General features: G+C 42.5%; 1 protein-coding gene across 2 annotated transcripts in view; it reads right to left on the bottom strand.

The window, feature by feature from the left end:
* The window catches only part of FLRT2 (fibronectin leucine rich transmembrane protein 2), a 103,783-nt gene that overhangs the window by 46,883 nt on the left and 29,128 nt on the right, over positions 1 to 27,772 (bottom strand). The gene's annotated exons all lie outside the window — the stretch shown is intronic.

The raw sequence follows: 27,772 nt of genomic DNA, 5'->3' as shown, positions 1-27,772 counted from the left end.
ATATACCCATGGTCAGATTCTGATTAGCTTAAGAAAGGCGCCTTTCTCTCCTTTTCACTGATTTTCAGGACTCACAGCACAGTACGATCAACAGGCAGCGCCTGTGTTATATAAAGTAAGTTGTATTTTGTCCCTTGTACAATGCCTTGAGGAAATACTCTTTAAGTAAGCCAGGAGCGCTGATCTAGACTGTATCCTTAGGAGCCCTGGGATGTGCTAAGAGGGTCTCCTCATGGCATATACTGCCTGATTCTGGGGGTCCCCAGGGCTTTGAGCCACTGAGGCTAAAATAGGAGTGTTCTGCTCCCAGAATTCACTGCTTTAGCCCATATCTGGATCCTGTTCATCCGACACAGTGCCTTCACTTGCTCCAGGGATTAGCTCCTTGACTCTTACCACTGGGGAACTCTGCCCACTCCAGTTTACCAGCAGCATAGATTTCAGGCTTCACAAGCACGAGGTCCCAGGTTCAATCCTCGGCACCTCCAACTGGAACTCAGCCTCTTGTGTGGCATTACTTTGGTGCTAACCAAAAATGGTCCTTGGTTTTGAGGACTTCCCTGGTGGCTCAGTGGTAAAGAATCCACCTGCCAAAGCAGGAGACTCAGATTTGATCCCTGGGTTGGGAAGATCTCCTGGAGAAAGAAATGGCAACCCACTCCTATATTCCTGCCTGGAGAATCCCATGGACAGAGAAGCCTGGCGGGCTACAGTCCATGGGGTCACAAAGACTCAGACACTACTGAGCAATGAACACTTTCACCTTTCTACTTCTTTCAGTAGTATGACTTAGCATAAAAAATTAAATGAATCAAAATTAAAAACAAATAAATGCTCTCAAAGTATTTACTACCAGAAGGATTGGGACATTCTAATGTTCAGAGTTGATCCCTCTCAATAACTTTCAGAGTCTTATAGACAGTATCTTTCAATGATTTTCCGCACACAGTTTCTAGAGCCCTAACTTACCTTCACAAGGACAATTTCATTCCTCACACAGGAGCTTTCTCTAGGTCTATTTTTTTTTTTTTTTGGATTGGCTGATTTTCTATTTTAGAAAAGGGCTAGGAGAGGAATATGGAGGAAGCTTAGCTTAACCTCCAAAGTCGTGCAGTGAGACAATGTGCAACTCTTACTCTGAAAACTTGTGCAGAATATAATGGAATATAGAACAAAACAATAAGATTGATCTAAGAGACAGAATCCTGTGGAAGGGTGCCCTTTTTTCATAGTTACCACTTAACATCTCTCAAAATTAGGTGTTTTCATTCTAAGTTAATAATAAAAAGCAGCTAGACTTTACTGAGCACTTTCTTTGCAAGACAAATTGATGCATAACAATTGTATGTAATGCCTACAATGAGTACATAAGATAAGTAACTCTTATCCCCATTACATATATCATAATAATGATTGTAGCAGCAACAACAGCTAGGATTTATCTACTTAGTGCTTAACTACGTGCTAAACCCCTTCCGGGTAGCTCAGCTGGTAAGGAATCCACCTGCAATGCAGGAGACCCCGGTTTGATTCCTGGCTTGGGAAGTTCCCCTGGGGAAGGGATAGGCTACCCACTCCAGTATTTTGGGGCTTCCCTGGTGGCTCAGATGGTAAAGAAGTCCACCTGCAATGCAGGAGATCTGCGTTCGATCCCTGGGTTGGGAAGATCCCCTGAAGGAGGGCATGTGAACCCGCTCCATGTCCTGGAGAATCCCCAAAAACTATGGCAGGCTATAGTCCACAGGGTCACAAAGAGTCGGACATGACTGATTGACACCTTACTTAATCATCTTTATTTAATCCATATAGTAGTGTTATGAACCCAATTCTCTAGTTGTTTCCATTGTACAAATGAAGAAATTGAACCCACAGAGGTTAAGGAACTAACCAAGATCATTACCAATGAATGCCAGCATTTCAACCTAGATTGAAATCACTCTAGACTTCTTAATCACTTTGATCTATTGTCTCAAACAAACACAAAGTACAATGAAAATCAATAAGTGGGATTGAGGAACATCTCTACGAGTTTTTGTTTGAGGCAGTAGGTCAAAGTGGTTAAGAAGTCTAGAGTGATTTCAGTTTCAGGCTCTTTGTCACTTTCACAGAGGTTCCTAAATCAAAAGAAACTATGATTACCCATTACACACACACGCACACATCACATAGTCATAAGGCATATGTATCAAAATAATGCTCATCTTGCTGTTGATAAGAATACAAAAACTTTATTTTGCTTTACTACCAGCCTGTGGATCTAAGAGTAGGACCTAAGTCACCTTAAACAGGCAGATGCCTCACAAAATGGGATGGCAGGTGATTAAGTAAATATCTTCCACTGTTAGAGTTACTGGTTCCTATAAGTAGCTTCTTTAAGCTTCATCAGAACATGGCAGAAAGATTTCTTTTGTACAATTTAGAGACATGAAAACTTAGACACAGAAAAATAATGAATCACACAAATACTTAAGATGAGTTCTTCCTCCAAAGCTGGTACTCTTTCCACGAACAGACAGGGTGAGCTCCCCACTTGTCACCCCCTCCAAGAAAAAGCAGCCAGTGTAAACGATAAACTCTGTGAGCAGAGAAGTCCACTAAAATAAGTACCGAAGTTGACACCAACTGCCTCTGTGTTCACAGGTACAGCTGTCAGCTGTGACCAAGTCTTCATCCCTTCAAAGACTATGGCCCGGGTTGAAACAAAGTAACAGAATCATATTTATCAGACATCCTAATTGTGGACAAGATGATACGGAAAAATAGCACTGCAGAAAGATCGCAAATATCAGGCCTTTTTTCCACTCAAATGAAATGTGGCAAGGGATCTTTGGACCCTATCCTCTAACCTTGAGCCCACTCTCCCAACAAAAAACCCTCATTTTTTCTGAATAAGAATAAAGAATTTTATTATTTAAAATCTATTTTTGCAAATTAAAAACAATGGATACTGTAAAACAAACGTTATAAAATACACGTAATGTCACTGTTGCAGAGGGAGAATGGTCAGCCTTCCGCCCCATTAGACAATGGAGGTCTTCACCCTCGGGTCAGGCTTCAGCCAACAAGGCTGGATTTGTGACTTCAGCTGTCACCCACGAGGACTGACTGGATCTTTGAACCAAAGGAAGGGAACAGCCACCATTTTGTCCCAGGAAGAGGAAAAGTGGTAGAATTTCCTGAACCGTTTGAACTAGGACTGAATGGTCCTGGGGAACTCTTGTTTTCCTTTCTTTGACCACCGAGCATAGAGGCTGGTCCTCCCTGGGGGTAAGCGGCATCCTGTAAGGAGCCAAGCGAACCCACCGGCTCGCCATTCAGGGCACTGCCGGCTGGGTTCTAGAATCCTGGAACACCCCCGCCTGCCGCTGCCTCCTGACCATCTCCAAACAAATGGGAAGCTGATTTGCATAAACCTCATTTCCATTTTATTCATCCCCTGCCCAAATCTAGATCAGAATGTTTAATATCATCCCCACTGTGGGAGGTTTCGTGAATTCAAAGGCCATTCGTGGTCAACGATGAGAAGGCCTGGATTCTCAGATGTGGGTTTATATTCGAAATTAAAAGCAGAAACAAGAGAAAGTGTGTTGCCAGATACAGAGCATGGAAAACAAAAGGACCAGCTAAAGGATAAACGTGGCAGAAACCAGAAACCGCTGCTAAGGCCACCCGTTTCTACTGGTGAGCTAGCAAGTCACCATTTAGGGACGCCTAAGATGACACCCGGCTCTTTACTTGCATTTCCACATTTAACCATTTTTTAACTCCCAAATATACAAGGAAAGATCCAGAGGAAAATGACAACCAAAAGGAAGGAGGTTTTCTCAGTGTTAAACACCCTCTAAACAGAAGAAGCAACATTCAGACTCGTGTCTAGCTGTGACCTCATTCCTTCACACACCACCGCAGCTCCCCTCTCTTCCACTGACCCTTGGTTTTCTGACATTAGCCCAAAATACAACGGAAAAGTGTCCTAATAAGGGTAAACAAAAACTGGTGATTCATTCAGTATTTGAGTGTTTTCTTCTCCTTGAACATTAAAAGGACAAACTGTTAAACTAAACTCTAGGTTTATGAGTCAGCTTTTGAGAGTGTGTATGATTACTGGTTTCCAAGAATAAATCTGCTTAATGTTATAATAAACACATACACACACACATATATGAACACATAATTTCTTGAGCAAACACAGTCCCATTAGAAGGAGAAAACACAACTACTTGTGAAAACTCTGCAAAAATCCTGCAACACAAACAGCATCTTCACTGGCTCATTAATTCTGGCCTAAATTTGCTACTGTCAGGCAAATCAGGCACACTGTCCGGCAGACACCCACCTGCTATTAGGCTGAATGTGCCTGGCGTCTTGACATTCTATTGATTCCAATCCAAAGCTTATGTAAAAAAAGTCAGCTCAGAGTCCAAAAGGAATTTTAGCCACAAATACTTTGGGACAAATCCAAACAACTGAAAACAGAAAGAAAGACAAGATGCAAATCTGAGTGACAAAACTGAGACAACCCAAACCGGCCCGGTAGAAGCTCAAGGACAATTCAACAAAGGACCCAGCTTCCCCTTTTGACAACTACCGATTTTAGGACATTCCAATGGCCACCGCATTGAATGGGACTTCCCGGGTGGCTCTGGTAAAGAATTCAACCGAGAATGCAGGAGATGCAAGAGATTTGGGTTCGATCCCTGGGTTGGGAAGATCCCCTGGAGTAAGAAATGGCAGCCCGCTTCAGCATTCTTGCCTGGAGAGTTTCACGGACAGAGGAGCCTGGTAGGCTACAGTCCATAGGCTTGCAGACAGTCAGACATGACTGAGCAACCGAACACCCACACTCGACGCATCTGCACTATCACTACCCACAATGCATTTCATTACTGCTCCACGGGTGTTACTTTCAAAGAGGATTGCCAATCTCTGACCCTGGAGCCCCGTGAGTCTTCACTAGAAACTTGCTGCACCATCCATAGGATCCTGATCACGACAAAGGTTCTGAAGCTGTTCAGAAGAACCAGAAACCACTTACAGTGCTTAAGAATACTGCATACTTTAATTTTCAGAACAGCCCCATGAGCTAAGAGTTTTATTGCCATTTTACAGATAAGGAAAGCTGAGGTTCTGAGAGGCAATTTTCTCCAAGTGACTGAAAAAATGAGAGACTAAAGAAGAGAGGGCATCAGGATTCATTTCGAAAGTTTCTGGCACCTCCCCAGCCTCCCTCCACTCCTGAAATAACCTCAGCCTAAATGGAATGGGTGTATGTCCAATTTCCAAGTCCTGGCACTCGTGGCTTCGGTGGCAGCTGCTTGTCACAGTCAACTTTGCATGAACAGGCTGGCTCTGGTGGTGGTCTTTAAAACCAGAATAATTCTCTTTACTTAAGCCAAGGGAAGACATGCATTTCAAAATAAAAGTGAGGATCTATCTGGATAAAGAGGCAAAGGAGAAACTTGCAGTCCCACGGAGCAACACGGCTCTCAGCTGGCCCCCTGTCCTCCCCTCCACCCACCTCCCGGCTGCCATCAGCCGCTGCAGGGCGCCCTCTGCCTTCAAAGACAGCTCCGGGGGAACAGAAGCCCCAGGTTCAGAGGCCCAGCTGGCAGGGGGACCGCACCCCTCGGGAAGGGTGGAAGAGGAGCGGAGATTCACCGCAGAGGTCGGTCAGCTCAAAGACAAGAATTCAAAGGGTTTCCAAAAGCTGATTTCTATCAGGACTGCCAGGGCAGATCAGAAGGTATGAGGTGCCAACTGAGAGGGATGTGTCTCTGCTGCTCAGATGCCAGGTTTGCAAGGAGATCCCGGGATTCTGAGCGCCAGGCTGGATTTCAGGAGCAGGGGTGGCCATCAAGGTGTCCATCAGACTCATTTCCTCCCCACCACCACAAAGCAGCAGAATTTCACCCACCAATAAAGCTGTCTGTGACTGAGCATTTCTGTGAGTTAAAGCAATCTGCTTTTTACAAGAATGCTCCTGAACTGAGCTAGATAAGCTAAACACGTGAAATAAAAAGTTCCTTAGGACAGTCTGTAGCATGCCTCGACCCCCACCTCCCCTCACTTGCTACAGTGTCACTGTCTTTGTCCCGTGATCGGAGTTGGAGCCCCTGCCTGCAAGTCAAGCCAGCGCATCCTTCCCTTTGCTCGGGCCTCTGATTTACAAGGTGATTTTTCAGAGACAGCCGCGTAGCCATCTATTCTTGGTTTATCATCCATCGGTTATCATTGTTACTGCTGCCATTTATTCAAAATGATTATGGACTTATAAAGATGTTCTTCTCTGATAATAATGTTTGCAATATGCTTTCACACTGCCTAGTTAACACGGTGTGCCTGTGATTTTTTTGTTCTGGCACAAGTTGCAAAAGCTGCTGCAGTGGAATGTTTCGTAGCTTTCAAAATGATTACCTGTAAAACTGGTGGGGGAAAAAAAAACAGGTGCCTATGTACCTATCTATCCATCTATCGACATCTGTATATCTGCATAGATATTTGTATATCTACAGATAGATAGATACGTATATACACACACACACATATTTTAAACAATGAATTGTGTAACAATGAGAAAGGCAGCACCGCATGCAACATTAAAAATACTGGCCCTTTCCTCGTCAACTTAGTGCGACAGACTCTGACAGTAGTGACTGCCACCTGCTGAATCAAGGCCCAGGTCTGCCCTTGACCCTCTCCCTCAAGTCCTACTGACAGTTGGGGACGTAGAACAGGCATGTTAAAGGCAGAGCATGGTCCTCAGAGGCTAATAAACTGAAAAATGGTATACTGGCCAGAAAGCAGAGTCTCAAAAGGGAATACGGCTGCAGGAAATTAATAAAACTCCATGCATATCTTTTTAAAGTCAGCAGCAGTGGGCTGTGACTGGAATTCACCTCTTCAGTCATGCACTCGCCTCCCCTCGATATGGACAGGAGTTCTATAAGAGCACTGCAGGAGAAAATGGATTCATACGTCATTTAAAATGAATCATTTCACTTCCTCTCCTCCATTTTTATACATATTGACAAAATATAAAAATACATTTTAAAAAATCGATTCGCCTTTGTTGTTTTCTACACCAACAGCAAAAGGAGACATCAGAATTATAACACTTGATAGTCTCTGAATAATTATTTAAATGGGGTCACCCACAACGGACATTCCGAGGGCCTCAGATGGGCCAACCCCAAACGAAAAACAGGCAATGCATTACAAATCGCATCTTATTTATTTCGAGATTTGAATTTCCATTTTATTTTTAACAAGAGCTTCACAGTTCGCTGACAAATGTCCTGAGCTATATTTAGAGGAATAACAGCATTTAAGATCAGGAGCTCACATGGACAGATTCTGCTTTTCACTTTTCTAAACAGAAATACACAACACGTGGGCATTGTGTGAATTTCATGTCAAGGATTTGGATTAGTTATCAGAATTTCTGCTCTCCTCTGAGTGTAGCGTGTCATTGCTCTTGGGGGTATATCTGAAGGGCTTTCGAGGGGTGTCTGTAATGTCTTTTCTCTGATGCAATAGAATATTTCCACCACCAAGCAAGCAATCGTTTTAATATGGCAAACTGAGTCTGAAACGCATTTGGAAATGAAATCAACAAATGACTTGTTAGGCTACTCACAAAAGGTACAAGCCGTTTGTACTGCTGTTGCTTTAGGAATTAGATTTTCAGAAGTTGGAAAGCATAGTCTTTGACTTTCCTTGAAAGAATGCTAGAGGCAACATGCTGATTATTTTTCAAAGAAGGAAAAGGAAGTGTTGAAAACTTATAATAACATGTACAATTCTAAATTTGTAAGCACCGAACACAAAACAATGATAATGTTTTATCACTTTATAAGTGTAAGGGGCTCTCTCTACTGTTTGGAGACTGCAGATACTTGTAGACAAATTATAACATCCCCGCTTCTATGCCCAGATAGAGGAAAACAACCAAATACGAGGCACCAGAAGATAACCATGGGGATGAAAATACATAGCTGTTGTTCCAAAAGGAAAATACGAAAACTCCAAGCATAATTGAGATAGTAGTAAACCTGAAAGCAATCCGAATAACTGAGGGTTTGCTCATAAGTTTCTGAGACTGTCTCTGACAGCCAGAGTTTCAATTACAGCATAGACTGCAAGAAAGATTGTTTTACCTCTACACTGGTCACTGGTGAACTCGATGGCAGATTATTAATCAGAGGAAGTACAGAGTATGAACATACAAGGCTGTGAATAATTTCTGAAAGACTTAGTGCAATAAGCCTCCTTCCCAATTCTAGAAAATGCCTTCCCAAACAGTTTTACAGGCAAGAGAGAATGAAGGTTTACTGAACACCTTAAAAGCCATGTCCCTCCCAGACACTGTGCTAAGCACTTAACATATATTCCTCGCTTTAATCTTCTGGATGGTACAGCCAAGGAGGCGGTATCATCCCTTCTTTACAGATGAACAATTTGACACTCAAAAGTGAAGGCGCTTAGCAGCAGAACCATGGCTGGAAAGTGGTTCTGTGGAACAAAGGGGCCGCCTCTGTCTTCCCTCCTGCACCCTCTTGCTCCCCACAGCCTTTAGAGAGGCTTGAAATTGCTGCTGCAGGTTGTTCATTAGCTCTTCCGCCCCGTGGGAAGAAGCACAGTCTACGGCAGGGTTTCCAATAGAGCTCTAAACAGCTTTGATTTGGAGCCTCAGGCATTCATCCTGTTCATCTCTCCTTATTCCATTTACCTACCCAGGTGTCTCAGTGGTAAAGAATCCATCTGTCAATGCAGGATACACAAGAGATATGGGTTCGATCCCTGAGTCGGGAAGATCCCTTCAAGGAGGAAACGGCAACCCACTCCAGTATGCTTGCCTGGAGAAACCCATGGACAGAGGAGCCTGGTGGGCTACAGTCCATGGGGTCGCAAAAGAGTCAAGACACCGCTGAGCACAGCACGGCAGCAGGAGATTACCCTTGTGGGGCCCGATAAGCCCATTCAAGAGAAAGAACTTTTGTTTCCCCACTTCCAACCTAACTTATATATACTTACAAACAAGGAGAGTCGGTGTGAGGACATCTCTCTTTCTCGAGCTGCAGAGCGCCTTGTTGCTGGCACTGTTTACTCAGTCGTATCTGACTCCTTTACAACCCCATGGACTGTAGGCCTCTGTCCATGGGATTTCCCAGGCAAGAGTACTGGAGTGGGCTGCCATTACCTTCTCCAGCCCAGGGAGTGAGCCTACATCTCTTGTGTCTCCTGCATTGCATGCAGATTCTTTACCGCTGAGCCACTGAGAAAGCCCACAGAGCCCGTGAATCAATTCTAAAATTTGTGGGGTTTTTTTTATATCCACCAATAGAGGTATTGGTGGATATTTATTGGGTATCAAGAAATATTTCATTAAGAACAAATTGTCCTCAGCTCCAGAAAGTGGGAAACGGAGTTCTAAGTCACAGAGTCCCTTGTTTCACACACATTCACTCCACTCAAAGTTACCCAGGAGTATCAGATATACACATTCAATATTTACCTTGAGCCTCTTTTAGATTAAGGAATGTGTAGGATGATCTGGGTCGTTTCAAAATCTCAGAGAGATGACAGAAGTCCAGGAGCAAAGGCTGGGGATAAACAACCTTCAGACGGTGACGGCTGCGTCCACACAGCTGGACTACTGCCTCGGCGATCACAACAGCTAAAGGCACCACGCTTGTACTGCTGTGCTCATAAGACAGGTGTGCCCGTTAACTGTACCCAAAAACTTAGTAAATAAAAGCCAAAGTGAAAACACCTGCTCACCTAGTGACAACTGGGTTTTCTTTCTTTTTCTGAGTCAGTCTATACTAAGCATGGACGGTACCCAGAGATCAATTTCAGTGGAAATGAATCCCGGTGGTGTTGACCATGACCTGATCTGCTCTTAACAATGGCCAAGGCCTTTGTTTCCTACCTTACCCAGTATGTCTTGGGTAATTTTTTTTTTTTTTTTCCCCCAAAGGAGACTAAAGAGATGCAATTTACAAACAGTGGAAAAATATTCCACTTGGAAGAATAACTATTTGGATAGCCAACAAATTGGTCAATGGGGAGGTCTCAGATTCCTCACAAGTCTCATCAAAATAAAGTTCTGAAATTTAGGAGACGGTAGCCGTATCCATATGAGAAATGTTGGAACAGATTTCCACATGAAGAGATGGCTTAATAGGAGCTGTGTGGCTAGATTCCTTTGCACTCGAAATCAAGCTCTTCAGTTTATTTCAGGAGTAAAAGTGAACGCAGCACTGGCAAAATGCAGCATTAAGGGAAGGAAACAAATACACGATTTTAAAAAGTCACCTTCAAATTTCTTTCTAATACAATGATCCTCCAAAGGTTTAAGATGCAGGTTTGCAGGCTGTACCAAAGCATCCACAAACCTATTTTTGTATAGGGATCCTTTTTGACCCTTTGGTATTAACACCTGTGAAAGAGTCAAGACTCTTCTGGCTTTCTACGGTGTGAAAAGTTGCCAGGTAAAATAAGATACTTCGAATAGAGCATGGGACTTAGACATGCAAACAAATAGTCACTGCTTATCAGAAATTCAAATTTAACTGGGCATCCTGTACTTTTATTTATTATATCTATTAACCCTGTAATAAAGAAATGGCAACACACTCCAGTATTCTTTCCTGGAGAATTCCAGGGACAGAGGAACCTGGTGGGCTACAGTCCATGGAGTCACAAAGAGTCAGACACAACTGAGCCACTGACACACACAAGGCTTCCCAGATGGCTCAGTGCTAAAGAATCCACCTTCCATGGAACAGATGCAGGTTCGATCCCTGAGTCAGGAAGATCCCCTGGAGGAGGAAATGTCAACCTTCTCTGGTACTCTGGCCTGGAGAATCCTTTGGACAGAGGAGCCTGGCAGGCTACAGTCCATGGGGTTGCAAAGAGTCAGACATGAATGAATGAACAACTGAGCACAGAACCCTATAATAGAACCACTAACCAGCTCGAAAATAGTTCATTCACAATTTGCTCAAGAAGTCATGAGCAAATTGTGAATGAACTATTTTCGAGCTGGTTAGTGGCGCAACCATAAGTCCTTAATCAGTGGCATGCTTCATGCTTTCCTGGGAAGCTCTTTGAAAATGCAAACTCCTAGGACCTTGCCCTAGAGATGCATTCTCCTATGGGTTGAGAATGACTGTTTTAACTCAGACTAATAAAAAATAAATGAGGAAGACACAATAAGCCAGATTTCTTTGATGGCTCACATCACTCCACTATGGCTTTAGAGGTGGCTCAGACATCCTAAATCTTAAGATGGTATGAACTTGAGAATAGCAAAGGATACAATATAAAACAAATACTGGTTAAGAAAATACTGTCACAAACCACTTCTTCCTTAGCCACATGAGGACACCGAGGGAAAATCACTCACTAAATTAGCAACCCAGAAGCACAACCTAAAATAGCATCTTTGACACCTGATGCCAGAATCCACCCCATGCTGTCATTTCTAAACAGTTCCTCCTTGCATCGTCTTTCTCAGACAGCTGAAAGAGCTGGCACGCCCAACAGAAGGAGCTGAGACATTCTTCTCCCCTGAGCTAATGTGTGAACTCCTTCGCCCCCGTGTAGTATGTCCAATCGCAGTATAACAGAATGATATCCACATACGAATCAGGAACTAGTTCAACAGACGTGTCTTCATTGTATCAGTAAATGCTAACACAACGTTAACAGTGAGCAAAGAAAAATCAAATTGTTCTTTGCTGAAAATAAAGTTCCATTACTTTTTGTTTCCAAGGATATGCTGTTTGTGTGTATGTGTGTGTGTTGCCTATGAAGGGACAGAAATGATGGAGGAGGGAGTGTTTCCTTCTCTTACCATCAGAATTTTTTCCTCTGAGATACGTGTGTATGCATGTGTTAGTCTCTCAGTTGTGTCTGACTCTTTGTGATCCCGTGCAGTGTAGCCCACCAGGCTTCTCTGTCCATGGAATTCTCCAGGCAAGTATATTAGAGTGGGTAACCACTCCCTTCTCCAAGGGATCTTCCTATCCCTAGGATTGAACTTGGGTCTCCTGCATTGCAGGCAGATCCTTTACCATATGAGACAGCAGGGAAACCTTCTCTGGGGATATACTGGTCGTTTACACTAGCTCTCTTCCCATCCTTCTATTTACAATACATAAAAACTTTCCTTCCAGCGAAGCTATGTTTGACAACCCTGGGTTGCTAACTGTGAGGTCCAAATGACCAAAAGGATGACTCAGCTAAAGAAAGATGTTAACACAGAAACTCTGGTGCATCAGTGATTAGGATGGTCAAGAGCTGGAAAGCTAGAACTGAAGCATGGGTCTGGGTGCAGGAGAAATTCAGTAGACTGAAATTTAGGGATTAAAGCTCTGTCTTGAGAGCTTTTCAGATTTGCATTTAAGTCTGAGTTTTGTCCTGACTGGCCCTGAGACCTTGGGCAGGTCACTCAAACTCTCTGTGCCCCTTGCTGCTGCTGCTGCTGCTAAGTCACTTCAGTGGTGTCCAACTCTGTGCTACCCCACAGACAGCAGCCCATCAGGCTCCCCCATCGCTGGGATTCTCCAGGCAAGAACACTGGAGTGGGTTCCCATTTCCTTCTCCAATGCATGAAAGTGAAAAGTGAAAGTGAAGTCTCTCAGTTGTGTCCTACTCCTAGCAACCCCATCGACCGCAGCCTACCAGGCTCCTCTGTCCACGGGATTTTCCAGGCAAGAGTATTGGAGTGGGGTGCCATTGCCTCCTAGGCATCTGGAAAATGTAAGCAGCAGCTAATTCAATGAGCTTCTATGAGGATTAAACACACGAGAATTTGTGAAGCACCTACCACAGGGCAGGGCATGTTCTCATTAAATGGGAAGAATGAGAAGCAAGGGTGTGAGTCTCTGTGAGCCAAACGGGTCGGCCCATAACCATGTATTCACCAGCATTTAGGCACAGACTCAATCTAGCTACATACAGGACAAATGAGCAACACAAGAACATCAAAACCTACTTACTGTCTGCACATACTTACATTCAACCTACTTACATGTCTGCATTGTCTTATAATCACTGAACCAATGTTTGCTCAATAACAACACCTGCCAGGAACTTGGGATCTGATTAACTGGTGTAACAATACAACACATCCTAAGACAGGCTGCCCTGTGCCCCTGTCTTGGTTGAGGAGATAACATACATCTCCTGAAGAAGTTAATAAAAATGATGGTTGGATAATAACAACAAAAGGACAACATAAAAGTGCAGAAGACAGTAGCTGAATCTCTGATGAGCCTTCAGACAAGTGGTGTAACTGATAACGCCCCTGATGACCTCAGAGGAAAAGAAAGCTGCTGTGAGTCACAACAGTCTGGGAATTCTTCATGGAAGATAAGTCACTTGAGACTGGCCTTGAGAGAAGAGTACGATTTAGATAAGCAGAGAAGAGGAAATCCTAGGTTTAGGACACAAGGAAGGGGAGGGCATGGCAACCCACTCCAGCAGGCTTGCCTTGAGAAGCCCGTGGACAGAAGAGCCTGGAGGGCAACCATCCATAGGGTCGCACAGAGTCAGATACGACTGAAGTGACCGAGCACACACACATGCATGACACAGGAAAAGCCACAGAAACGAGAAAACACATGGCTAAGTGATAGGCCATCCAACCAGTCCGTCCTAAAGGAAATCAGTCCTGAATAGTCATTGGAAGGACTGATACTGAAGCTGAAGCTCCAATACTTTGGTCACCTGATTCGGAGAACTGACTCATTGGAAAAGACCGTGATGCTGGGAAAGATTGAAGGCAGGAAGAGAAGGGGACGACAGATGATGAGATGGTTGTATGGCATCACCGACTCGATGGATGTGAGTTTGTGCAAACTCCAGGAGTTGGTGATGGACAGGGAGGCCTGGTGTGCTGCAGTTCATGGGGTCTCAAAGAGTCAGACACGACTGAGCGACTGAACTGACCTGAAAGCGATGCCTTACCGATATGCAGTCCATTATCCATACCGTTTGCGGCACTGAGTGCAGGACACAAAAGTTGGACCGTTGCTGTGCAGGCCTGTGGGTTTCAACATTTTATTGTTTGTCTTACCACTCTACATTCTTGGGGCTCCATCCAAAAATATTTTGGTGGCACACATAAGACTGATTACAAATTAAATAAAATCTTAGCAAATTTATACTAGTATCCTCCCCACTCCAAACACACACAGACACACACAAATTCCATTTCACTGAAAGCAAAACAATGGCCTCTCAACACATAGTTTACCGGCTGTCTTAGGACAGGAGCCTCTAAGAGCTTTGCTAAGCCAGGTCAAGAGACACTTGATATGGAAAGAAGGTGCTCGGGACTGCTATGTACACAATGCTGCGTTGAAAATGGTTAACCAAGAAGGATGTACCACGTAGCACAGGGAACTCTGCTCAACATTATGTAACAACCTACCTGGGAAAAGAATTGAAAAGAATAGAGAAATGTATATGTACGGTTGAATCACTCTGCTGAGCATCTGAGCTACCAACTCTCACAGTATTATTAATCAACTTTACTCCAGTATTAAACAGTTTTTATTTTTAAATTAAAAGAGGGAAGATCTGTATACTTAACAATGTACCCATCACAACTTAATGATAAAAGAATGACCCAGAAGCATGAACAGAGTAATGGAAATTTTTGTTTTAAAGTTATTAACAAAAATGTCTAATGAAGGTGAAAAAAAAAAATAGAGATGCTGTGTTCTTCAAACATCAAGTGCTCTGAGTCAGAAGACGGTCCTTCTACGGCTCTGCCCCCATGGCTTCACCCCAGTACCTTGTTACAATTCCTTTCACTCTGCAGTGGTAAGATAGTTCCAGAAATACTCAATACCAGATGAATAAAGAGTGGGCTTCCCAGGTGGCGCTAGTCATAAAGAATCTGCCTGCCAATGCAGGAGACATAGGAGATGGAGTCAGGGTCCATATATTCTGGGTCAGGAAGATCCCCTGGAATAACAAATGGCAACACCCTCCAGTATTCTTGCCTGGGAAATCCCATGGACAGAGGATCCTGACGGGCTATTGCCCATGGGGTCACAAAGAGTCAGACACAACTGAGAACACTTGATTCTCTTTTTTGAAATTACATTTTGATGGAAATTCTACAAATTTCAGTGAAAGAGAAGAGCCCAGAGATTAGATAAGACATTTCTTCTTTCTTAGGCCCAGATCAATCACTCCAGCCATTGGGTTATACTTTTTAAACTGCAAACTGTGAATCCTTGAGTTAAAATGTCATAATAGGCACTATTTAGCCATCATATTTCAATATCCTTTATGCCCCATAGGGTTCTTTATAGTTTGTTAAAGTTTTTGAAACTAATATTTAGGAGGGTGATAATTTCCATTTTAAAAGAAATTCTAGAATATAAAAATGTTACAGCAGATCCAAATATAAACGCATTATATGCTTGTGCATGCCAAGTTGCTTCAGTTGTGTCAACTCTTTGCAACCCTATGGACTGTAGCCCACCAGCTCCTCTGTCCATGGGATTCTCCAGGCAAGACTACTGGAGTGGTCTGTCATGCCCTCCTCCAGGGGGTCTTCCAGACCCAGGGGTCAAACCCATGTCTCCTACATTGGCAGGCGAGTTCTTTACCACTAGCACCACCTGGGAAGCCCAAACACATTATAGCCAACCCTAAAGCTAACATCATTGGCTCTTAAAATCATGCACTCTTCTAGGGAAAAAAAAAAAAAAAAAAAACTTTAGCAGAAAGCATTCTGTGATAAAATAAAAGTATATCCATTTTAAATTTCAGCCTTGAAATCAGATGAAGAAAAGCCCTGAGATCCAAATCCTTAGGATGTCAGTAGGGCCAAAGATACACTGTAATCACCTTATACCACCCAAACCCAGGACCACTGAGAGCCATAAACAGGTATTTTCTTAGGAGATAGTTCTTACAAACATGTGAAGCCACAAACACTTTAAAATCTAAACTCTTGATTCATTGCAGATTGCAGTAAGTGTAATGGTATATATTAAGACATTGGGACAGTTTTCAAGGAAATGATAAAAAATTAAAGGAAAACACAAGCAGAAAGAATGCCTTTAAACCATGTGCTTCACTCTTAGCTCTTTCATTAAGCGGGTAAATTAAAGCACATCTATGTAATGCTAAATACATACACACAAAACCTCTAAATGCAAATTCATTTAGCTGCTTCCAATACTGTGGTCAGGCTGAGGTAAGAAAGTCCAGCTATGAATTCTAATGCCTAAAATGGAAAGAGTTCAGTTATTACATGTTCAATTTTTGTAGGTATCCACTTAGGTATTCAGAATATCCTCACATAGAGTGGAATTTGAAACCTACAAAACCAAGGGCTTTCACTTTCAATATTCAACACAAACTTGGCTTTGGAATGAGAGAAAATCTGTGAAGGAGCCAAGGTATAATCTGGGACAAAGAAGGTAACGTGACTCTCCTGGGTGATGACTGGTAATGCCAGGAACTAGAGAACGAGGAAGGAGGTGATACACAGTCTTAAATAGTGTGAAAGCTTGGCACTTTCTCTTCTTGATTTTTTCCTAAGGTTGAAAGATGATATGTCCATTTGGAGAAAGCCTGTTTAAAAAGTATAGATTAAATGGACACACCAACATCCCATCAATGCCACTAAGACTCTCTGTCACATTTCATTAGCATGATCCCCAAACTGAACTGGCCAAAACTTTTCAAAGAAAACATCTTGGTAATGGCAGCACTTGTGATGATTTTTATCGCTAATGCAAAATCCTTCCACAGAGACAGGAAAAAAAAAAGATGCTTAAAAAAACCTTATTTTAGGATTGGTATCCTGCCATTGTCTCATTGGTGTTCAGCAAGATAAATGTTATCTTTTAGTAGCTCTGATAAGACCAAAATAAACTGCTACAACCAAAGGGCTCAGAGACTAAACAAACCTCATCGGAAATTCTCAAAACACACTCCTGGTTGTGACTCTCTGCAGAATTTTATGAGAACTCTAAAGTGCACTCACTATTGTCCTGGTTCCTCCTGGTTCCTTGTCTCCAGCATTTAGCTCTAAGGGCTGAGCTCAGTGCATCCAGGGTGGTGCTTGCTGCAGGAAATGATTCCTTCTTCCTGCTAACCTTGCCCTGCTCCAGCCCACAGTCCTGGCACAGAGGTCTGGGTTCCACGCTCCCTGTTGCCCCTGGTGCCATTTCTTGGTCAGTTCAAGAAACAGAGGAGCCAAGTTGTGCCCTTCTCACCTCCCCAGGCTCATAAAAGGAAACCTGTGCTAACAAGGGTCTCCTTAACAATAGATGCTCAGCTGGAAAGGAAGTGGGATAACGGCGGAGCTGCTTTGGGTAGACACAGCTCCTCTTTTCTTTCTAGAGGGAATTCAAGAACATTGCCCAGAGGCGAAACGATAACCTCTCCTAGTGGCTGAAGTGCCTTCTTTCTCCCCTTGCAGAGCCCTCAGTGGTTTGTCACCATGTCCCAAAGGTGCATCATGAATACAGCCCTCCTTCTCAGTGAAGGGCCGTGGTTGCTAGGAAATTCACATCACAATGTTAGAACTTTTCATGATGGGGTTTGCTCATCAACTGGTGTCATGGCTGGAATTTCTAAGATCAAAAATTGAACGGCAAATCCATAAGACAGTAGGATAAGAGGAGACAGGAAGGGATGGAAAGAAGGAGAAGCAGAGAGAAGTGGTTAACATACAGCAGGCACCGTGCTAGACACACGGACCATGTCCATTAACCTCAGAAGAGATTCGAGGCTTCTCCATGTTACAAAGAAAATGGGTTTTAAAAGTCAAGTAACTAAGAGGTGAGAGGTAAAGAGAAGAGGAAGAAGTAGCCAAGGTGGAGCCTGCGATGGGATATCTTCATTAATTGATGGGAAGTGGGTGTTGGATGGCAGAATCAGGACAGCAGATCCCTGAGGAAGTTCGTGAAAACAAAGACAAAAGAAATGACAGGTAAACCAAGTGTGAGGTTCAATTATCATCTTGCATGCCATTTGATCCAGAGTCGCTCCAAGCTTCCTGAACATGAGGATACTTTTTTTCTTGTTCTTTTTTTATTTTTAATTGGGGGATAGTTGCTTTACAGTGTTTGGCTGGTTTCTGCTGGACAACAATGGAAATCAGCTATAAGTATACATTTATGTATACTTCCCTGCCTCTCCCTCTCTCTTGATCCCCCCAACACTCCCATTCCACAGTTTAGGTTGTCACCAGAGTACCAAATTGAGCTCCCAGTGTTACACACCCACTTACCACTAGCTACCTATTTTACAGATGGCCAATTAACACATGAAAAGATGTTCAACATCATTTTGAACATTATTAGAAAAAGGCAAATCAAAACTACAAGGAGGTATGACCTCTCACCAGTCAGAAAGGTCATCATCAAAAAATCTACAAGCAAAAAATGCTGGAGAAGATGTGGAGAAAAGGAAACCCTTCTGCGGTGGGAAATGTAAATTGATACTTGAGAACATTTTTAAGAAAAAGTCCCCATCTATATCATAAGAAGGAAAATTAAATTCAGTTGGAAATAATACTTAGCAGTGACCACTACTCAGTACTAAGGTCTCCTTCACACGTAATTGTTAAAGTTTTTTTCAATCATGTTTTTGTTTTTTTTTTAATTCTATTAGAATATAGTTGAATTTTTAGAGCCAGTGTGGCTCAGATGGTAAAGAATCTGCCTGCAATGCAGGAGACCTGGGTTCGATCTCTGGGTCGGGAAGATCCCCTGGAGAAGGGAATGGCAACCCACTCCAGTACTCTTTCCTGGAGAATCCCATGGACACAGGAGCCTGGCGGGCTACAGACCATGGGGTCTCAAAGAGTCAGACATGAGTGAATGACTCACACGTTCCCTTTCACACAGCTGATTTCCAACACTGTGTTAGTTTGGGGTGTACAGGAAGGCGACTCCGTTATATGTATATACAGATTCATTCTTTTTCAGAGTCTCTTCTCCAATAGGGTGCCACAGAGTATTGAGTAGCGCTTCCTGTGCGAGACAGTGGGTCCTGGTTAGTTACCCGTGTGGTAGACAGTAGTGTATGTCAGTGCCGAGCTGCAGACATCTGGATCTCAGCACTCATCCTCCTTACGATAACCCTTTCCATTGCCCATGCAATTCATTCCCTTCAACAGGAAGCCGAGTGATCAGCCTAGGGACGACCTGTAACAAAAACCGAGTGCTCTGCCTCACAGACCCACTTTCCTCCCCCAGTAGCCCCTTCCCCAAGTCAGCGAGGTTCTGTGAATAGAGACAATGTCTGCTGCCCTCTCACTTCTTTGTCTTTATTTGTCCCCTGATGAAACAGGAAAAGGGGCAAAGTTTCAAAGGACCTGCTGTGAGGAGAACAGAGCTGATGACTCTCCAAATAAGTAGGAAGGACCCTTGCTCTACAGAGGAGCTGTGCAAGCCTTCTGCAGCCTGCCCGCTAGAAGAAGGGCAGGTCATGCTGTTCATAGAATTTGACTGGCTGCTTGATCAGTTCCCTTGATCACGTTCTCTTCATCGCTTTAGGAAAAGGAAATCTACTGAAAAGTCCTCTGCCAGGTGTAGAGTCCATCCTAAGCACTTTACAGATAGGATGTCCTTCAATCCTCCCAACAACCATGCTAGCAGGTGTTGTTACTGTCTGCATGATGCAGAGAAAGGTACTGAGGCAGAGAGATAAGGGGCTGTGCCCAGCTCCTAGGTTAACTAGTGACAGAGCCAAGGTATAAGCCAGGATGGTGAGCTGAGACTGGTTCTGGAATCCATACCCTCAATCCATATAATATGGCAGCAAGGCAAGCACACATATGACATAGACACAGTGTATCGCTTCCTAGAAAGCTCCATTTCGGTCTAAGACGAAGTGTATGGAAAGAAGTGCCAAATACCTTTGGCGTTTCTATTATGTGCAGGCACCATGCCAGTGATGGGAATACCATGATGTTCAAGACATTCCCCAGATGCCCAAGTGGTTCTGAGGGCACATTATCAAACATGGCAGCTAACCCGGGATGGTTGCAGCCACTTCTGCAAAGCTCAAATCTACTATCCTGCTCCCAATTAATGTATGTGTGAGCACACACCTTCCCCAGTTCCTCTGAAAAAGATTACCCCTGAGCAGGGCGTCAACACAGTTTTCATTTAAATAGATTCCAAGAGATGTGTCCTTCTTCCAACTTTCATCGACACTGGTTGAATCATGAGGAATTTTGGTGACCTGTGGAAACTATTTTCATTACTTTTTAGACCAACACAAATATTAATACTGTTGAAAGTTCTGTACTGTATTACCCTTCATCTGGCAGAAACAGACTGTTTTTTCATCCTGACTAATTCACAAACGACCAAACTGAAACATATTTACACTTGCTTCATTCCTGGGAAGCTGATATACTGAAGGGGTCTGTTCCTTTTTAGTCATGCCAAAGATTTGATACGATGCAACGCTGAAACTATTTTTTCAGCCACCGGATGACATTTTTTCTCCCTGCAATGAAGCCAGGAATATAAACCCTGAAGAGTCTACCATACATATCTGAGTCAGCTATGGAACAATTCTAAATACTGCATTTTCCCAAATGCTTTCACCAAAATAGCAGCAGAAATCTCCATCTTACACACACACACACACATACACACACACACACACACACACTCATGGTAGTAGTAAGGATGGTTTCTTTAGGATTAGACTTGAGAAACTGCCAGGTGCTATCTTATGGGTTTAAAAATCAAAATGATCCTCTAGATACCTCTACAAAGCAATTTCATTCTTGGAAAATTGCCCCAACTTCAGTCTTGAATGTAGTAACAATGTGCGGTATTCATTCTTTGAATATCATCTTCCCTGACCCAGGAGTGAGTGGCTCATCAGGGTACTTAAGGCCACAATCCTTTGATTTTTTTTTTTTCCCCTCTAATCCGTCTAGAGACTACTGTTTGCTGACTCATGTGCTCTCGCTAGGGCCCTCAACCAGAGTGACCTGGGCAACTGCCAATAGGAAAGTGGATCTCTGTCCAGGTACATTCAACTTTGCCTTCTAATCTCCATTGTAAGAATCATCAGGATAATTCATGAGAAGACTGCTGCTGGGGCAGCAGCAAATTTCCCTAAACTGGTTGTTTTCCTCTACTGGTTTATCTGTCAGCATGGCCTAGTCCGGCAGAAAGCAGAGACCCATCTTTCTTCTGCTAATGATTGGAGGTATGGGAGAATCTTACAAGAACTGAAGCATTTTGCTTACTCATTCTCTACTGAAAGCATTGAAATTTCTGTCTGGAGGACTAACAAAGCAATGGCTTTTCTCCCTTAAGATATGGCCTGTCGCTAGGCATATTATAATAAATTTCATTACAAGTTCTAAACCTTCCCAAGGCCCCATGGATTCAATAAGTAGGAATACATCAGTGTCACACGTCAAGTACACTTTCCCTCATGATTTGCAACGGCTCTTTCAATCTAGGATCTTTTTATGCTATTTCCCAGTGTCTTTTAAGCATGACAACCCAAAATAGTAATTTTTTTTTTAAGCTAACAGCATGTATTTTAAAACTAAGAGCCTGAGCACAAAGACCCTCAAGCATATATACCTTAACATAACTCTTGTGAGTTTGGCTCCTGAAATCATTTGAAAATAAAAAAATAAATAAATTTGGTCACTAACTGCACATGTATGGGAGAAATGCTGACATTCCTATTTATCAGATTAAAAAACTATCAGGGTCCAGATGTTACATAACACTGCAAATAGCTCCATCAAGGTCATTATTTTTACACCCAGCCCATTAAAACAATTGCAGATTCCCTTGTCTCATATCCACATTTTAACTGAAAATGGATATGACAGATTTCTTATGAGAAAAGTAATAGCACACAAGTGACATTATGACAAAAGCTATTTTTATGACTCCATACAACCTGGGAATATTAATATCACTTCTCGTTTGCAAAAACAACTGTCTGACACTGCGGACTGCATGTCATTTGGATCTGGAAGAATTTTGTTATCTTCATCTCAATAGAAATAAAAACAAAACAGTGTTTAAAGTAGGGCATTTCATTTCATTTTTCCTAAGATTCCTGAAAGAAATGGAAATGATAGAAATGGAAATCTAGTATAAAATAAGCCTTCAGGATTTCTGTGGCATTGTACCCTGCATGGTCTATATAATACCTTATAAATTCTGTTCCTGAGACTGGTATAGTCCATAACTCCACAACTCTTTTCCTGCTGTCATAGAAATGGTGAGACAGAAACAAGATAAAACCAGTGTTCATATGATAAATATCTTATCTCCTTCATACTATGAAACAATCAGAGAAACTTCAACAATTTCCCTTTCAATATTATATAAATTGGTTGGAACCCAATGATTCAGGAGTTTATATTCTCTTTCACATAGAGGAAGTAATATTTTAAATTCCCAAAGACTTGATTGAATCATAAAATTAAATTGTTTGCTTTCTGGTAAGACCAGGAATGCAATCGAGAACTAATTCATGACTCTACAGGAAATATGAGGAGAACAATTTCATGAAACAAAAGGAAATAAATGTAAATGGGTATTATTATGCAATCATAAGATGGGACAAGATAAGCCACATGAAATATGTCTTAATGTACAAACTATCCCATAGAATCAGAATAACAGACACCACTAGGGCTTACGCATGAATAACACTCATCAACTTGCAAGTCATTTTTTTGATAGAATCTCACACCTGATCACTACAAAAACCTTTGAGATCAACACTATTATAATGCCCATCATATAGATGAAGCTGATTTGCAGATCTACACAGTTTAGAACTGTTACAGTAAATTACATATCATTTGTTTCAATCACAATAGGTTCAGTGATATTTTCCTGTGATAGTGTTAACCATGCCTACAAAAGACTCAGAAAAATGGTTCATATTGCAGAATCTTAACTCACAAATGCTTACTTTCTGTGTTATCTGTGAGTCTAAAAGGACATTCAGAAAACTAGCCCTTTTTTCCAAAGTCAATATGTCTTCACATAGGTCTTCCATAGGTGCATTTCAAACAGTCATGTTCGGCCCAATGGACATGTAATGATTCCGGCTCTTAGTTACCTAAGCATGTTTCTAAACCAGGTCATTAGTGATGGTTTTCACTGTTGAATTTCTGATTATCCTACATCTCTCTAAGATAATCATTTTGTATGAAAACGAGGGAAACCAGTGTTCTTTTTAATACTTCCAAATCGGTACTCACAAACGTTTTAAAAAAAAAGTCACTAAAGCTTCTAAACCTACCCATCCAACTCAAGCAATGCATAGTCATCAGTCAAATCAATTCATGAGACATGAAAAGAAAGTCATTTGGTTATAATATTCTCCATAAACAGGCAGAGAAGTGCAGATTGCCAAGTACCACTTTGGTTTTCAACCATGTACGTATGGAAAACTGCACTGAAGACTGAACCCCTGCCTACCTGATACTGCCCTTGATACCATCATCTTACGGAGAAGTTCAAGGAAAGAAATCAATGGCCAGACTTCCAGCTCTCTATTCCAGTGTCAAATGTAGAAATACCTTTTTTAAGGACCCTATCATGCTCAGACTTTTACCTGCATCAACACTGTCTTCCTTTTAACTCTAGTATCTTCACGGAGATCTGGAGTCAACTATCATCTATGAAGTTATATACAAATATCAGACACATCCACCTAGGAATAAATGTATATAATAGTTCATATTTTTGAGAGAGAAGTCCAAATTGCTCTGTTGTTTTTCTTTCTCAAGGTCACATAGAGTACTGGGGTTTGGAGGTAACAGAAAATCTGAACCATGTCAGTCACAAAAAAAAATTGCCCCTGGCAGGGAGGGGGGTGACATTTAATTCATCTGGCATTTGTTAAACAGCATAACCCGCAGTCACATAGAGCTGGTCCCATTCCAACGTCATGACTTCCTGATTGTGTAGCCCTGGTGACAGAGGTAACGGTTCTGATATTACTTGGGTGTAACTGTGATAATTCATATTTCATGAAGCTTCTGTGGTAGATACATTGAATAAGGCAACAATGTCCAGAAAACCATAATTCTAAAAAACAATGGCATATGTTTCTCTTAAGGACCTGATGTCCTATAGATGCATCAAGCTATCGAAACTCACTTAAGAAAAATAAAACAAATTAAAAAATACATGTCTTTATTATTTATCTTTATACTTAACACAGTGGAAACAGCCTTCAAAAAGAAAACAAGAAGCCAGAGTTCTAGTCCACACACACCTTCTCAATCACCTCTGGGTCTCTGGGACTCAAGAGCTTTGTCTCTTCTTGCCGGGTTCTATTACAATCCATTGATTTTTCCTCACAGTATAAAATTTCCTTTGTTTAATTTCATTGGGCCATTTCCCCTGGGTCACTCTAACCGCTTATGTTCCTTGTTGTTTATACTATTCAACCTTCAATAGATTTCATTTTGAAGAACATGACGCAATCATGTGATGGCATTCTTTCCTGTTATTGACCTGTTGTTGCCCAAAGAATGTCCTAAAGAACAGGAAAATAATTGATGCCTATAAGTATCACAATCATTACGATAATTGTGAAATAAATTAGAGAGCCTGCATCTTGATTTAGAAAAAAGGTGGAGTAAGGACGGGAGTTGGGAACTAGCCTCAAGTAGCTGACATTATATACCCATTTACTCTCTATCTCAGATCCTTGTATCACCTCATCTGACTCTCAGAACAAGGCGTGACATGGTATAATTAATGTCAGTTTACAGAGGAGGAGACTGGATTTCCAGAAAGCCAATAATCTGCCTCCCAGCCAAAAGACGGTAGAGATTGCACACAAACTTGGTCCTCTTGATGCCAACTGCCACACATCCTCCGTGGCAAGTCCAGGAATCACATAAAATATTTACCTTGTTTATGTTACATTCCAATTTCTTTTGGCTTGCATTTCAGAAATATCCCTTTGGAGACCTGAGTCAGTGGGACTCAACAAGCTGGCCAGCTGTGCGGAACTTTCAGAAGGAGACGATACCTTTCTTCCCATGAACATTCTTCCCCCGTTGTTCAGTAGCTGCTCCAATGACCTGCATTTAGTCCAAGGCTTTACGTATAGTCTGAAAATGCAAATCCTTTCAGGAAATGAAAGCTGAGCATCGGTGTCTGTCATGTTCACTGTAGTGGGAGTGAGTTCCAGCTTTTCTTGAGACAGGTTGTATTGGTAAGATAGCTTGAGGATGGAAAAGAAATATGGTGGGATAGAAGTGTCCCACTGAGGTAAGGCTCAGCTCTGGAATCATAGTGGCACTAAAGCCAAACAAGCAACTGCTAATACTGAGAAAACAAGAACCACGATGGAAACAACGGTACTTTTACTCAAGTCTGGGGCTGTCATAAAGAACTAATGATTCTCAGGGCTACATTACTATTCATTGTACAACAGGGGATATTTACCATTCTGTTTGGAAAGGTTCTGGTGTGATCCTACGTGATCTCATTCCTACTTTATCACTGAATACTAGGCAGCCTTTCTGAAACTTTACTCGTCAACAACGTCATCCACTGTAATAATGGAAGGAGAATTTCCACGAAGGCAAGGACCATATATCAGGACGCCTTGACTTCCACCTGCTGGGGCTCTGGGAGCATTCTAGTATATTTCCAGCACCCATTCTGCACCATACATAATCTAACAGATGGCACCATTAAGCAAGCATCCCTTGCAGTCAGTCTCTTTGAAAATGAGGGCAAAGAAACGCAGAATAAAAATTCCATTGACTTGAAGAAACCGCATCCTTATTCCTTACGGTATGTTGACAATGGCTGACAAATTCCTAGCGGATATAATCTTGCAGAACATGCATGGTAACGTTTTACAACAACATAAACTGAGATTGTAAGATACCTTGATAAATAGCTACTTTCTCACCCCAGGCTGTGCACGCCCCTCTCCAGACACACGCAGCTCCTATTACCATCCAACAGCCAGGGGAGAATTACATACTTCTCAGGAGATGGCTTCTGAAACGATGAGGAGATGTTAAAAAGCCACACTGAAATCACAGAGTGGTGGAGCAGAAGGATGCTAGGCAGAATGTAATAGCAGCTTTGGAGGCAAGACATAGCCACTGTGCAACCGCAAGGTAACGGGGAAAAAAAGTTTAGTGCTCCGCTCACTGACACCGAGCTGTTAACAAGGTAAAATTACCAAATATTGGTGCAATTTGCAGCTGGCATTTTCTGTTTGGGGAGTTGTGATAATGTGACAAGGTTATCGTGATAATTAGCTGAGTAATTAAAGCAGAGGAGTAATTGCTCTTCTGCATTTTTTCACAGTCAGAAACATCACACTGTAGAAATATAAAGGAGAGAAAAGAACATTCTTCATTCATTTTTTTAAATTTCTCACGAGCATCTCAGAACCCAAGAGCAGGTAGTCTAGAAACACTGCACCTAGCACCTTTCAATTTTATTCTCTTGAACAACTTTTTTTTTTTTCCCCTAGCCTTTCCAAATTACTTGTCACATAGCATGGATTCTATGTGAAGACTGTCTTTACTGGGAGTCAGGTTTTGGGCTGTGTGAGATCATTTCTAAACCTGATGGGTTAGATGTCTCTCTCTTTCTTGCTTCCCGATTTTGGACTTAGTTTCAAGCAATCGTATGTTCACCCTGTCTCACCTATAAAAACGAGGAGAAATACCATTGTTTCACCCAGGCAGGTACAGGTCCACATCCAAAGAGAGATGAGTCAAACTTTAGAAAGAAAGAAACCTACCCATCCCTGCAGAGTCAGAGCCGGGATGGACAAAGTCTGCTGTCTGTCTGGCAGAAACACTTTCAAGTACAGAAGTGAAGGAGCAGCATGAAGAGATCTGGTGAAATTCCTGGGGGGGGAGAAGGGAGCCGCTCTGGCAGAGGTACAAGGAAGTCAACATTTCTTTTCAAATCTTATGGGCTTCTTGAGACAGGTCAACAGTCCTGTCCATCCAGCATGAAGCGATAGCCATGGAGCCAGGAAAACCATTGAATGGTGCTGATGTCAGGGGAAGCCTGGGATCCGAGAGGGAACCTGGAACCTGCCATCCCACCTCGGGGTGGCAGTGGGCATCACACACCTGGGGAAAGGTGGCTGGTCCCAAGAGTGTCCTGGGAGGGAAACTGGGCCACGAGATCCCGTGCAAGACACAGAACTTCTATGAGCCTCCCTTCCCTCATCTGGAAAATAATGACCCTATCCCTCTAACTCGTTGAGCTGCTAAGAGGTAAAAGGGGTTGGGGGGAAGTGTAAAAAGACATCTGTATTACATGTACTCAAATGTATCTACATTACACATATATGTGCATATACATATATGACATAGCACATATAATCTTTACTGTGTGCAACTATGGCTTAGCTCCCTGACTCCCTTTCCTTGGGGCAGTGCATTCAAAGGACAGCTGAACTTTTTAGAAACAAAAGAACTCATACTCATTTTGGTATAAATTTAGCCCCAAAGTGCTCCCTTACTTTGCCTGGTAGACCTCAAAGTGCTTATCTGCTTAACTAAATTCCTGTTTGTTCATCAAAGATCAGCTCAAAGGTTGTTCCTTGTGGAGCCTTCCCAGAGGGGAGGTGAACCCCACTTCTCCTCTGCCCCCAGGCTTCTGTGTACCTCCCCAGCCATCACAGCCTGCCCCCGTGACCATCCACCACCAGACTGCGAACAGCTTGAGACAGGGTTTGAGTCCCCGGCACATCTGTACCATTAGGCTGAGCA

Source organism: Bubalus kerabau, chromosome 10, assembly GCF_029407905.1.
Source record: "Bubalus kerabau isolate K-KA32 ecotype Philippines breed swamp buffalo chromosome 10, PCC_UOA_SB_1v2, whole genome shotgun sequence".
Lineage (NCBI taxonomy): Eukaryota > Metazoa > Chordata > Mammalia > Artiodactyla > Bovidae > Bubalus > Bubalus kerabau.
This window is presented reverse-complemented; position numbering and strand designations above follow the sequence as displayed.